The following is a 15,847-nucleotide window of genomic DNA, read 5'->3' as shown; positions in this document are numbered from 1 at the left end:
TCTGCAGACACATTCATATCTACTTTATAATCATTAATAACATTATATGCCTATGATGTGATATTGTTTTAATTTTACAAAATTTAATTCATGCCCTCTATTGTTTCGCCAATCATAATTTCTTTTAAACTTCAATTTCTTAATTTTTAGAAGCTTCTGTTATTTCTTCGACTACTAATACTTCATTTCTCAGTCATTTCCCACCGACTGCAACAGCTTCTGCAAGATTTTCCTCAAAAATGTAATAAAAACCCCTATATCCATAAAATTGTTATGTTCTTCATACTGTTTCCTTGTAAGAATGATTACCTGAAAAGTAAACGTTTAATTAGGCTACATAATGGTATTCAACCAGCGGTGTACTCATGAACTTTCCAGTACCGGAACGCAGTGTGTGGAAGGACACGGAATATAACGGCAAGAATCTGGGGATACTTCCGAAAAAAGTCTTTAAAAATATAACTTGTAAAACCTGTTCCGAGGAGGTATAATTTTTCTGTATAACTATTATATACTGTGTATTTTAAGAATTAGTTTTAATTATTTGTTATAATGCTGTACAATTATTAATACGAGCGGATTAACAAAAGTAAATAATTCTGTTACGGTACTCGCTTGTACAAATAAGTAAACAAATTATTTTACCATTCTAAATATCAAAACATGTAAATTAAAAAAAATGTAATATTTTAACTGGAACCTTTTACTCAGATTTTCAATCTACATTACTTGAAATTGGTCAGGTTTGTCAGTAGTTTACATGATCAGATTCGAGAACTTTCAGTTCCTATAACAACAGTGATTCGTAGGCCGTTTGTTGAAACGTGTGCTCAACAGACGTGATCGTAGTTTAAAATCGTTGTCTACATTCTTTTTTGTAAGTTGTTTACGAAGCTTCTCAACAACTGTTGGTGATTGCTGGAGTTATTTTATTTGCTGAACATGGAACAACACCAAATTTGATTTCATTGATATCAGACTATGCCTTTATAGCCTCTAACAACCGGGCCCATCTCATTATAAGTTTACTTGGATAGAAAACGAATGTCGTACACAATAAGTTAGATAAAAATCAGTAGATTACAGCTACTGACAAACCACTGCTGTACATTGCTCGTTTTCTGGATATTTTCTTAAGCAATCGATAGTGCTCTTTGCTACAGTCTTGCATTTGATCAGATAGTTCAGCCAGATTATTGAATTAAATGTGGGGCTTCTCTTTGCAGTCTTCACATATTAAATATCGTATACTGTCAACGTGCTTTTGCTTTCGAGACTTGTTGATTTATCTATCAAATAAGTAATACTATTATCATTTCTAAAATGTGTTTTAAAATAATGTTAGTTTTATTTCATCAGATGTGTGACTTATTATTTCCATTACAATATGTTTAGAATGTAATCCAACTACACTGTTTAAATTTTGCATTTAAAAAAGGCCAAAGAGGAGCATGACCTGTTTTATTTAGCAATAAACGAAGCTGTTCTAAAATAGTTATGATTGCCATTAATTGGGCGTTGCACCTTCCATAAAACACATTCTTAATTATTTCTTATTTTTAGATTCAGAAGCGATTATCCAGCAGTTGTGTGGTAAGCAGAATTGTTGTGTTCAAATAATGTTTATCTTAAAGAAGTCAATTGATCTGTTTTGCTTGATTCGTTGATAGATAAGTTATCAAGTAGCTAAACCACTCTCTTTATATACCCGTGCGCTCAGAGTTGGACAGCAGCCTTTCAAATCTTACACCTAAGCTTCTTGTTGCAACAATCCAACCAAGAAAACATATTTTTTCTGAGATTTCTTAGATTCAAATGAAATGATAACTGTAAACAAGCTTCAGTAGTCACATTTTGATATGATAAGCTTGATTAATTTTAAGGTTGCAGTCATCAATAAAATATATCGACGGATCTTCAATGTCAGCTTTTTTATCTATGCAGGTAGACCTACCACAATAATAATTAGTGTTTAGTAAGATTTTGGTTGTATATTTTCGTTACTAGGAGTGAAGGTTGTACTGACGCTAAACATATTTAATCATTTCTTTGTATGTTTAGGCATAAAACTCACTAAAATTTGTAACAATGGAATTACAATGGTGTAAATTACGACAGTCGTAGGTGGTTAGTAGACGAATGAAGACGTATTGTGACCTGTATTCCGTAGTTTAGTTTTAATGATTAGTGTTTTGTATAGTTTTTTATTAAGTGCATGTTTATAGAGTTAGTGAAGCTGACAAACAACATGTAGGTTGTGATTCCTGACTTAGGCGTGCCACAACGCTTGGGTAAGATTTGTTTAATTTAACCTAGTTTGTAATAATGTATTAGGTTAGTTCTTTACCTGAAGAAGAGATCAGATTGGAGATCTCGAAACGTAGTGTTACTGATTTATTGTTTCACTGAACGATGGCAAATGACCGGAAAAATCCTGTTTCCTTCACAATCCTTCCATAGTCAAAAATAACATTCAAACAAAGTATTGGAAGGGCGTTCTAGTGCGTTCCTGCAGCAGTATACTCCTGTATTCTATGTAATTTCTCAATGTGACAGTAGCCTTAACTCCACAATGAGCTAAACACCCAGAAGATTGAGTGGAAAGCCAAAATAGTTTAAGTGACATTAATCACAAAAGCAGGTGTTAAACCTAAAAAAGTCTGTAATGTAACATAAAATACAACATTACATATAGGAGCTTAAATTTTAAGCAGTATATTAGTTGGAACATAATATAAAAATTGTTTATATTACGACCAAAAACCAACTTAACTCAATGTGGAGGAATCCTGTAAAAGCTACACATTTCTCCTTTACTATAAGATATAAATATTGCTCTTCAGTTTTAAGAAAACACAAAGACTCATCTTTATGATCATTTTTCGTTTATAACCGTTATCCCCTCCTTTTTACTACTCCAGTATAGGTAGTTTTCTTTAAATAAAAGTAAACACTTATTTGTTTGATGTTTGTGTTTGACGGTGGGAGAATTGTGAAGGAAACAGGATTTTTCCTGACGTTTGCCACCGTTCCGTGATACAATAAAATCACTAACACTATCTCTAACTTAGTGTTACCGATTGTAATGTATCACTAAAAGATGAAAAATGTCCGGAATAATTATGTTTCCTCGAAGAGCAAACAATTTCAATTAACAAACCTAAACTGGAATTTCATATTGATAACACATTAAATTCTTTCGCCTCCTCAGTCAAGATTCTACTTATGCCACTGATGAGGTCCCCATGAACTTCAATCTTTGGCGTATCAGTATTAATTTGTGTTTATTATTTAATTTATAGTGTTATTTTTTTACGACAAATCAATATTGAACTATAAAAATTACTGTTTTGTAGACATTACCAATTTCCTCATTTTGTTTTATTTGTGTGACGAAAATGATGACATTTTCTAATATGCTTTATATATATAAGTAACGGGGGTTTCCCTACATAAGATCCATTTCAGTCTAAAGGTGGGTGTAAATTAATAAATATTATCTTGTATTACATTTATCACTTTGCATCTGCTGTTTTAACAGTCCTCCAAACTGTCCCTAGCGGACATAATATGTAGCTACAGATAATAATTCTGTCATGAGCTTGTACAGAGTTATAATAAATATTATCTTGTATTACATTTATCACTTTGCATCTGCTGTTTTAACAGTCCTCCCAACTGTCCCTAGCGGACATAATATGTAGCTACAGATAATAATTCTGTCATGAGCTTGTACAGAGTTATAATAAATATTATCTTGTATTACATTTATCACTTTGCATCTGCTGTTTTAACAGTCCTCCAAACTGTCCCTAGCGGACATAATATGTAGCTACAGATAATAATTCTGTCATGAGCTTGTACAGAGTTATAATAAATTACTTGTTTCTTTATAATGACTTAGTGTTTCAGTAATGAAAATTAACTCTTTTATGTAGCCCTTCCTTCAAGAATGTATTGCATTTTAGTTTGATACTCACAAGTTTAATCAAGTACCAATTAAATTTCCTAATACACATCGATCTAAGAAAATTAAGACACTATTTACAGTATGTAGTATTTTTATATGTAAACATTTATGTTTGTTTAATATAAAAACTTACTCAGTATATACTTACATTGAACCACTTCCCAATGGGGTTCTATAAATTCCCAAATTGTAATTGATCAATATGATCTTTAACCTTCCTCTAACGCTATAAAGGTATTTGTTATCTGTATAGTTTAATAAACTCTAAAGTAAAAGTTGTAATCGAAATTGATTGTTTATTTTTTATTTCCAATAGATCACAAATAAAATCGGACTTACAACGTATTATTATGGGTCTTTCTTATACACATAGTATATTGCATTGAATTGCTTTTATTTCATAGACAATTGAAGACTATTATTTTATAAGATTATTGAAAATGCGTACTTCAGACAATTCAACATAACGCCGCCAAAAATGAAGTACTTTGTACTAACAGTTATGTATATAATAAGACATTGAAGAACTGAAGGCGCATTAATGTTTCTCCTGGCGCAGGGAAATATTACAGAACGCCGCGTCCGTAATATATTGAAATTAAATATACACTTCCAAAAATTTAGTGTTTGTACTATTCATGCTTTTGTTGTAAATCCAAATTAAATTGTCATATTAGGTTTTGAGTACTTGTCTGTCTTTGTCTGGTCACTTGGTCAGGTCTTCGTCTGAAATTCTCGGTTTTACCCCTATTCTTACACAATGTGGTATATTAGTATATTGATCAGGTAGGATGGGGTACAATTTTGTGAGATTTTACTGTATTTTATCCTGACAAAACAAAATCTTAGTAATAATGATGAAATTCTCATTAGTAGTCTACTAAACATTCATATAAGTAAATGTTCTATAAATAATCAGTAACGAATCTCAGTCAACAGTAAGTAAACCAGAACAAACTATGATCAAGTGATTTCTTAAGACACTATGGTTTCATCACTAAGGCAGGTTTGCTGCGAGAACAACAAAACACAAAACTGTAAAAACGATAAAAAATTAACTTAGAATAGCCATAAAGACTATAACTCTGTATTGTTCTGTATCCAATTATATATTATTAGCTAAAAGGATGCAGTTTCATGTCAGAATGTTTCTCATAGCGCACAATCGTGTCAACTTGTGACGGATGCTTTGGAAATTCGCAAAAAATGTTTAATAAAACACTAAGTTAAAACCAACATGACGATTAAAATGAAATTCCTCAGTGTTTACTGAATTTTTAGATGAGGATGCCAATTTCCACCACGTCCACAAAGAACACCCTGTTGAGCATTCTATTACTTTAATTTTGATCAACATTTTGAAATCCTGATACAACAGATAGTTCTTAAAATCCAAATGTTAAACAATTAAAACACTTTAAACATGGACTATAAATGTACTTTTTTGGAGACTGTCCGATAACACAAAAGAATTTCAAGAAAATTCCGTTTTATTGATGAAAATAACAAGGACTCGGGAAAATGCCTGTATATTAAGAACTAAAAGACACATCATCACCCTAGAATTTATACTTCATGTTAAATATAATTTACAAAGCACGATATTTCGTTACTTTGGTTGTGTGATTTTGGGTTTTCATGTACAAAGTGTGACAGAAACGTGTTATAGCGATCGGTTAGTAACTATCGGTTATAATTAATGAACGTACACGAATATAAATCAAAGAAAGATAAATCTATTTTGTTTTTTTTTGTGCGATTTTAATGTCATCATACTAGCGATAAAAAGACTGTATTGGACATAAGAGACATTCTTTTGGTTTACAGTTTCAGACAAACTATTACAGGCATCAACCTGAGATTTTAAAAGTGAGGCACGGTATAGACTATATTTTTTATAACCTTTCACGTAACAAATTTAGCTTTTATTTAGCAGTTTTTTAGAGGCAAATACGTCGAACCTGAACAAATAAATTAGTATTAACTGATTATTTGTTGTATGAAAAGTATCAAAAAAAACATAGCAACATGAAAATTGGAATAAAATATTCAATAACAGATGTTGAAAGACAAATAATAAATGTTGTATAGTCGAAGTTTCTCAATCATAAAATTAGAAATTACTGTTAACTTGTTCGATAACTTCAAGATACTTATATTTTAGATATCAATGGCCCACGAGAATTAATAGTATGTTGTTATGAATTGAAGAAGTTTGAACATAAAACTTATTGCTAAAGTATAATTTCCTACTAGTACACCAACGTGGTCTGAGAAAAAGCCAGAAAGTTTCATCAAAACAGACAAAATAATTCCATACCTTGATCAAAGTTTTAACCACATTTGTGTAGTTAATTTTTCACTGTGAACAACTTCTGATGGATAGATAAAAATCACTCCGACTTAAAAGAAAGTGCGACAGGTACTGAATGGTCCCATCATACGGAACTGTTTTCATATATTTGGTAGAAATATAATATTTTTATAAATCAAATTGTATTCCCTGTGTTGTTTCAATCCCAATCCAAACTTCCAAATCATTAAAAAAATATACTCAAAAATATATTGGAGCCAAATAATCATCCATCAATTTAGCAATGCCATTACTGACAGAGACTTTAACCTTAAGAAATCCTCTTTAAGAATCTTGTAACCCGACAGATTAGTAAACCTAAAAATACAAAAAACAACGCAATCCAAAATAACTCCAAGTTTATAACAAAATGTTATTCTGATCTGCACAAAATCAATGGAATTTTAAAGTTAAACATTTACTACACACTTTTGAGAAGCTTGCACATAATACATAAATTACTGCCCTTATCACCTAGGTTAGTGTACCCATTGAGCGCCGAAAGAGCCGATGAGATCGACCCGCGGGTATTTCCGAAGTGTCGAGGACTGACTCGATATCGGCATTTCAAATATTTATTTTTATTTTTCTAACTTTTGACACATACCATTGTACTTAGTCTCATTTTATACATAATGAATCAAACAAACATAGGCTATCTTTCTTGAGTTGATTTGTTTTAGGCTTAGCTAGTAAAAGCTAATTGCCAAATATGAGAGAGAACTTTTATGGGACTGCGGATTTTCAATATTTGGCATTATTGTATAAGAAAGGTCATACTCAGTAATAGCAATACTTACTTTTTTAAATTTGGTAAGTTTTACTTTTTCCTACGTGCATAGGGAACAGTAAAAAAGTTGCATGCAAATATATTAAGAAACCAATTAATATTTTTCTTTATGAACACGTAAAAATTTATTTTTAAATTTTATCATCCAAATAAATCAATAAATCAAATCCTACTTTCTCCCAACACAATAAAACCTACTAACTTATAGTTTTAAATTAATACGAAGACAAGGTCATAGAACTCACAAATAATCAAGTAGTGCGTTCCACGGGTATGTATGAGACAAGTCGATAATAAGTAGTAAACTATCGGGTAGTAGCCTTGACTTGTCATGTTCTGAGCAGAGAAATGTTGATGTCCGGCCTTGAGCCTACGGGTCCTGCTGTATTGGGTGGACCCTACCCCGTCTTGTTTACCTCAGTCTTTGGTGAACTCGCACACTTATATAGCTATATCAAAATTAGAAATATATATACTCTTACTTCTACTTTTTATGCAACCTTTCATTAATTAACCAGTTAAGTTTTTAGAAAATTTCAATCAATCATTATTAATAATGTTTACTATGCGTCACAAGGTTTCACTGGGACGTGTCAACAAATATAGTGATCGAACTTTCGGCACCTTGTGTTGAAAATAGCCGAATACTATTATTAAATTATTTTTAGAAAACATATTTTCTGTTGGTGCACAAGACAAAATCACTATATTGAGAGCCCCAGAAAGAAATTATTAAAATTTCTTTATATATATATATACACACACACACACACACACACACACACACACACACACACACACACACACACACACAGTGTGTGTGTGTGTGTGTGTGTGTGTGTGTGTGTGTGTGTGTGTGTGTGTGTGTGTGTGTGTGTGTGTGTGTGTGTGTGTGTGTGTGTGTGTGTGTGTGTGTGTGTGTGTGTGTGTGTGTGTGTGTGTTTAAGATGGGAGCCCTTTAACAAGGGTCTTGCCAAAATTTTATTAACAACATTTAAGAACAAGCGGTTGTCGAGAAATTATCAAGAGTATGCTAGGTTAATTTCTTGGAATGTTTTAAAACTAGTTATAAAATCTAACTTAAAATATTAAAACGGCCGCCATTTTTAAATTACGAAATGTTGAATTTTTAGCTGTAAGTTAGGTTTTAATTCGTTATAAATTATATTAATGACATGATGAATTTATTGTATTTTACCTTAATGTATGACAATAAATGTATTAAGATGGGAAGTAATAAGAAAATAGGCTTAGATAAAACATAAATGGCTATATAGGATTTCGTGTTTCTTTGAAATTAAACAAGAAAGTCTTCTTTTAAATGAACGAAAGAGCACTTTCCTGAGCCACGTGCTCAGTAAAAGACGAGTTAAGTGCAATATAATTAATTATTCTTAACGATTTTAATATTGAAATATTCTATTATTTATTTGACAATGCATTATTTAAATCCTTATCCTAAGGCTTCGTCATTACATTTATTATGAGAACGTTCGGTTATAAGTCGAGAAACTTTTGTAATATGAGAAACACCAAATTTAAATTCTTATGGGTGTTGGTTGGTTACAATGAAATGCAACATACAATTACACGCGCTTAATTTAAAATAAAACATTAGACACGTTTATGATATTGACGTTGGTGGATCTAGAGATATTTATGAGCGAGGGGAGGAAGTGCCGCGGGGGGGGGCATGAGGGTTGGGAATATATTTTAGTATAGCTCTTCCCTGGAAAAGATTACGATTATTAACACACAGATAAGGAATTTCAAAACATGTAACTGACTATTATGAAGCCATTGTAAGAACTTAAATTTAAATGTGAATTTTTAACTTTAAAGCTTATATAAACTAAAAAGAAAATACTACATTTTGTCTATTTTTACTAAGTTTTTTCATTTGTTTCAAAAGTTAAAATATTGTTCAATCAGATCCAAAACAAGTTTTAATTACAGTTTAAAGAATTTAATGCCAGAAATGCATATAATATATTTATGAATAGCCTATATACTTTAAAATTTATAGTATACCTTGATTTTGTAAACTAAAAGTAAAATAGTTTGAGACATTTTAGTTTTACATGAACATTTAAAATAAAAAAAAGAATATATCTTTTTTATGGTTGATTAAAAATAAATCTAGTTAACAATATAACCATAAATAAATCCGTTCTATTCCGGATTCAGCGACTTCCACTTTATAGTCTAGGGACTGACAGACAAGGTGTACTGAATAAGCACACAATCTATTTTTCGTTTACAATCAATAGAAGAATGTTTACTAAGGAGGGAATGGATAGACAGCAGAGATCATTTTGATAGAGCTCGAAATATCAAAAGCTAATTTGTCTCAGACAGTTCATCTAAATAATACTTATATTGAGTTAACAAATGAAATACGAAGTATAAAAGCTGCCGTTTACAGTCAACTGTCCGGTCTACATAATTGTGGTGAACTGATGCTAATTTAACTTTGCTGTATTTGCGTGTTTGCCGGTTGGTTTTAAGCGTGACAAGCTCATAAATTATCGCGGCTGACGGTCGATTTCTTTCTTAGGGAATTTTTTATATCAACTTCATGAAAAATACCACTGTGATTATACTTTTCAGGGACGATTTTTTTTCAAAGTTTTACAATACTTATTTTTATAAGTAATAAATATTTAAAAAACAGAAAAGTAATAAAATAATTAAGTTTATCATATTTCTAATTTTACAGTAGAAAAGCAAAATGTGCCCAATTTGGCAGAAAGCTAGTAATTCCAATTAAAAAATAAGGTCCACATCTGAAATTCGGTTCATTTTGGGTACATTAATATTCATTTGTTTTTATCTGTTTAAAATTGTTAAATGGACAAGTAAAATAATAATAAAAACTACACTTTTCTGTAGAAAAACTGCCTTCTAGCAAGTTTAAACAGAATGATGTCAAATAGTTAAAACCTAAAATTTCTGAAAAACTTCAAAATTACGCTTTTTTGAATAAAAATGCTAGCTGTAGAAAAAAAAAAATTATGGTTGCCTGTAAAGTCGGTTTTACGGGCGAAGATTTTACGTGACAACGTCTTTTTCTCGGTAGAATATTTATTGATATGAATATTATTAAATTGCACAATAGGAACAAGGAATTGAATGAAAATAAGAAATTGCACAAATTTTAACTATAGAAATATATTTTGTTTACTAAAACATTGTACATAATTTGAAATTAATTAAAATTTGTTATTGTAAATGGTAAAGTTGAATAAAACATTTAATAAAATTGGAATTTGAAATTCTTGCTAAACACAGTTAAATTCTAACTCCGCGCGTGGTGATTGGTCGGTTTAGTTCGTTTGTTAGGTCGCACTGTTATGACAGGTTAGAGGTTATAATTTGTTATTTTAAATGTTTGACTAGCAATACGCGCTGTTTCTTCTCAATCGACTGAATTACGATTGATTGCAGAGTGATTTAAACTAATAATTTACTTAACACTATCAACATTTGTCAATAGTATGACATAACCTATAAACTCAGTTTTTTCAACTTTTGTGTCAATCTAACAATTAATCAATCAATCATAGTTTACGATAATGAAATATCAGTGTACAATTATTTACCTTTATTGTTGTAGTTGTTGTAAATGACGAATCTAAGCACTCCACATTTTCACGAATAAACATAGTTATCTGCTTTATCCCGTGCGGCGGACCCACAGAGTTATCTGCTTTATCCCGTGCGGATCCCGTGCGGCGGACCCACTGGACGGGCATCGTAACGTTACCGGGCGTTACACTTTTTCATGAGTGACTCCGAGCCGCAACCTAATTTAAGACGTTGTCACGTCAAAAAATCATTTAAATTATAAATTATTCTAACATTCACAAACAGATAGATAGTTTGCCTATTTAGATAATTTGTAAAAATTTCCTTATGTGATTTAAAAACCAAATGGGTAGGCCTACGGATTATTAGTTGAATGTAATTATTTTTATAATAAATTTTTGTGAAAACCATTCAAATAGCTAACAAAATTAAGTACAAGGCACTAGAAAAGTAACTCCCAGACCACATAAAAGTTGATAGATATTCAAAATTGAAGAATGACACATTTGAGACACAACTTAAGAGACTCACAAAATCAGCTGCTACAGCTGACTGAAAAATAGTTCAGTAATAATAAAAAATACAGCGTTACCAACATTGGGCCCATCTGGGTGTCTATTTCAGATGTACTAAAATATATTCTTTTAGGTAAGTGTTAAAGTTAATGTACGCAGATGGACCAAACTCCCTGAAAAGGTTATACAGGTCAACATTTCTCTCTGGTTCTAAAATATTATAGTGAACGTTCATTGTTGATACGAGTACGTTACTGTTGTCAGTAAGTCAGGTGAATATTTTCACTACACAGTTTTCATAGCTACAAATACGTTACAGCTGTAAAATCTATATATATAAAAATGAAACTGTTCGTGTGTAACAGCATCACTCACAAACGGCTGGACGGATTCGCCTAATTTTTTTTAAATTTGTTCGTCTTGATCTGTAGAAGGTTATAGGATACTTTTTATCCCTTTCCCGATTCAGGATTCCGCCCCACTGGTTACAGAAATACCCGTAAGAAATGCATTGCAGCAAACATATGTTATTAAGTGAAAGAGTCTTTTCAAATTTTTAATCAGCTGTTCTTTGTAAACAAAAAAATTCATCCGGACCACATAGACAAGATTATATCAGCCGAAATACCAGACAAAGAAGAAGATCCTCTTTTATTTAACATAATCACTTCAAGCATGATTCACGGCCCTTGCGGAAATTTAAATCCTACATAAAACGCATTAAAATAAACAAAAAAATTTTTATAATAGATTTTATGATATGCTACGATGTATTAGTAGAGCAATAAATTAATTGGAAAAACATATAATAAAATTAGTATTTATTTTCGATGCTTGATTGATGTAGCCCTCTCTACTACTGCCACGCGAGCGGAGCCGCGGGTTTAGGCTAGTATTACATTGAAATACTATTAACGTCAAGAACAAAATACGTGCGCGTGCACACACACCCTCTCATTCAATAACTTTCAGTTAAAAAAAAAATATTCAGTTTCTTTCCTCTGTTTAAATTATATTATTTGAAATTTGTTTTTATTTTTGCTTTTACTAAATATATAAAAATATGTTACTATATCTGATGAGGAAGTTTACCACATGTACATCTATAATTTGTCCCTTGGATTTATACCTGGATAAGGAAGATTATTTGTATTTGAGAATACAACATAAATTATTTTGTAGGTTTAGAGGCACGCACATTTCTATTTGTTCGTTTACATATTATTGGAAACAAATGAAATAATATTTGTGTAAAAAAATTATTGGATACTGTACATTCATATGTCTACAATTAAACGATTTGCTTGAGTGCAAATGGGTTGAGTTGAGGAAATAATATAACAATAAAGTTTGGCATATTTTTCAATTATTCTTCTTTAGGTACAGTAATGAATTAATAATAGTGACAATACACTTAATTAAGAACATTTTTAATTGTTGTAAAACTATCTATATTTTTTTACAATTCTCTTTATATTTTTAAGTGTATATGTAAGAATTTCTAATATAAACCTGCTAATCCTCAGAAACAAATAAGTTTACATTTTTAGGTGCATTAGAATGAAAAATTTAACTCGATAATTGAGTGAAAAATCAATATCTTTAATGCTATTTTCGTTATTACATTTAAGTGGTATCGTATCACCCTTTATCCCTACTACTCGTATCACCACCCCAGTAGTGGGAGGTCGGTGGGCCGACCCTCTGGTCGCCCACACCGGGCCGCCTCCTCTCGACCCACGGTCTCCTCCCATCTTGGGGTTTACGATTGCCAAATGTGACTGCTAAATTGGGACTATCACACGTACATAATTGAAAGTGTCGTTTAGCCGAGAATTGGGAGACCAGAATTAACTGCTGTGTCTGAAACACAGCAACTACAAACAACTAATACCTCCGAGTGTACGTTTTCTCTAGGAATATGTGTAAATTTAGGATGGTAATGATATATTATTATTTTAAATTAACATATTGAAGATTTCTAGGGGAGAAGTTACATAGGTTATGAGAAGTTTAAGGAATGAATTTAAGTTGTTTGAGTAAGGAAACAATGACAGTTCATTATAACCGACTGTTCTTTGGAGGGATGGATAATAAAGTCCTCCGACTGTTTCCTGGAAGGATAATGCAGTCGTAAGTATTGTTCCCTGGAGAGATAATGCAGTCCTACCGACCAGAGAAACCCTGGTTTAAAGATACAATCAACAATATCGAAGGAATCAATCCTAGAATCTATTCTATAAGATTACCAAAAAGTGCATGACCTATAATCATATAGAATATGATTATATGACATGCCCTTTCTTTTAGTCTTGGAGTTGAGAATTTCATTCCAGTATTTTTTGGCTTACCTGACTTCTAGAAATATCCTTGTCGGCAGGAAATGACATTACGTGAGAGATACAAGGTACAGGTATGAAACCACTATGGCTGTGCTCTGAGGAGGAGGTGGAGTTAGAAGCGTTTGACAATTAATAGAAGAGAACATACATTTTTACGAGAAGCTGAATCTTTATTAATTTATTTATTCATTTTAAAATGAAACAATTGGAACTAAATATGATACAGAAAAAACTTAGCATTGATTTCTACTGGTAACAACAAACCAAGCAGATGAAGTTATAAACAAACGACCCACTAGCTAGACAAATTGCAGGCAGCCACTCAAAAAACATTACAATTAGTCGGGGCAGTTCGGTATTTAAATCCAGTGAGGTATGTTTCTAACAAAAACTATTTTGAACCAATAACTGACACATTAGGTATCAGCTTATACTCCAGGTAGCTCTGAACCCTTTTTACGCTAATCCATTGACTGAACACGCTAATGCGAATAACCTACATTTGTTTAAAAATAAGAACACAGAATACTTTTTGTATCCAGCATTTTAATATCTCTTTGACTGATTTCACTTGTATATTTGGCACTATAGCTATAATTAAAATTAGGCATAATATTGAATGCGTCACATCTAGCAAAACGGAAATTAATAGACAGCTAAATAGGACATTGAAAATGTACGTAAAATTACATATATCAAAAACATAAATAATATATACTTGAGTCTATTATATGTTAGATCCATTATAAGAGGTCTTACACAAGAATAAATTGCTTTCTTTGAATGTCTTTACTAATGGAAGCCAACTAGGAAATTTGTATTAGTTTTTTATGTCTAAGGGAGTGTTGTACTTCTCACCCTTTATACAATATTTTCCCTTGAATAAAGGGTGCATCTTTGCCCTTTCTCTGTAAAAATTGTCGATCAATGTCAGACACTGTCACGATGAACCAGTTGGAGGAAATATAAGTTTTGTCCTTATAGTGAGGCCCTCTGTGAATTTTGTCATAGAACTTTCTATCAATACGCGTTGCAGATATTATAGGTCGCCCTCGTTTAGAAATATCTCATCGGTTTTCATAACGACTCTGCCACTTCTATTCTGGATTCAAGAAGGTCCATGGCACCTGGGACTTTACAATGGTAGAAGAATATTAGCTTAAAAATAGACGCAAATAGTCCATAATATAGTGAGTATTTGGCGATTGTGTCTTTATAGGCCGTCATGCCGTACTTGCCACGAACTCCATGGGGCAGTTTTCTACTTCGGTTTCAGTTGGCGGCCAAATATTTGCATTCATAAAGCATTTATAATACAATAATCTGATTACATAAAAAATTCTGTAAGGTAGCTTATAAAATTAACATTATGGTTTGAATTTATAAATTATATAATCGACCTAGAAATAGATAAAGAAAATACATAAATGTGTGATAACTTACGATCAGCAGGTTGGCTGATATTACGATTTATCTAAAGTAGTTGGAAAATTCACTACCAGAGTGCTCTGAGTGTTCAAGTATCTAAGGAAATATGACGCAAATGGTCCAATGGGTGATAATGAATAAAATTGAATATGTATCAGTTGAAAAATAAAAAATAAAACAGGTATGTGCCATGTATGGCACGCTGGTCGTTAAGAGGTTAATAAGTGAAACTAACAGTAGTATTTATCTAGGTTTCTAAAATATTTTACCTAGAGGATGAGTTAATAGCATTATGCCTTACGACAGTGAAAAGGTCAATTGTAGATTCCAAGATATGTTACATTATTATTACGTTTTACTGTTAAGCACCCATTAGGTGTGTGCTGATCATTCTATTAGTTTTGTACTTGACTATTTTGGAAAACCTTTAATTTAGTCCTTAAATTATGAATGCTGTGAGTTAGTGTGCAGATCTATACATGTACTTCCTGTCAGTACTGTGACAAGAACTTGTGATGAAGTTCTTGAACATATATTCAAAGTACAATTTTAATAGTTAATGTTTAACAGTTAAACACTGAAAAACATATTATACAGGATCGTTCATTCTTATCCTTCTGGAGAGAACAGTGATACATTTTTGTTAGAGATTTTACGAGAATTCTAGGGCAACTTATTCCGGACTGAAGAAAGTGTGGCCAGTCTCGGCCAAAAGAAAGTAAGGATGTAATGTGGACAGAACTTTGCCAAGGGTGTCACCTCGACAGCCAAATGGGTCCCTAACCTGGAGAATATCAACTACAAACCTCGGTGCAGAGTCTACTGGCGGGAGGGAAAACAACTGATTGCCAAATTGAGAAC

The sequence above is a fragment of the Homalodisca vitripennis genome, chromosome 2 (genome assembly GCF_021130785.1).
Source record: "Homalodisca vitripennis isolate AUS2020 chromosome 2, UT_GWSS_2.1, whole genome shotgun sequence".
In the NCBI taxonomy this organism is placed as follows: domain Eukaryota; kingdom Metazoa; phylum Arthropoda; class Insecta; order Hemiptera; family Cicadellidae; genus Homalodisca; species Homalodisca vitripennis.
This window is presented reverse-complemented; position numbering follows the sequence as displayed.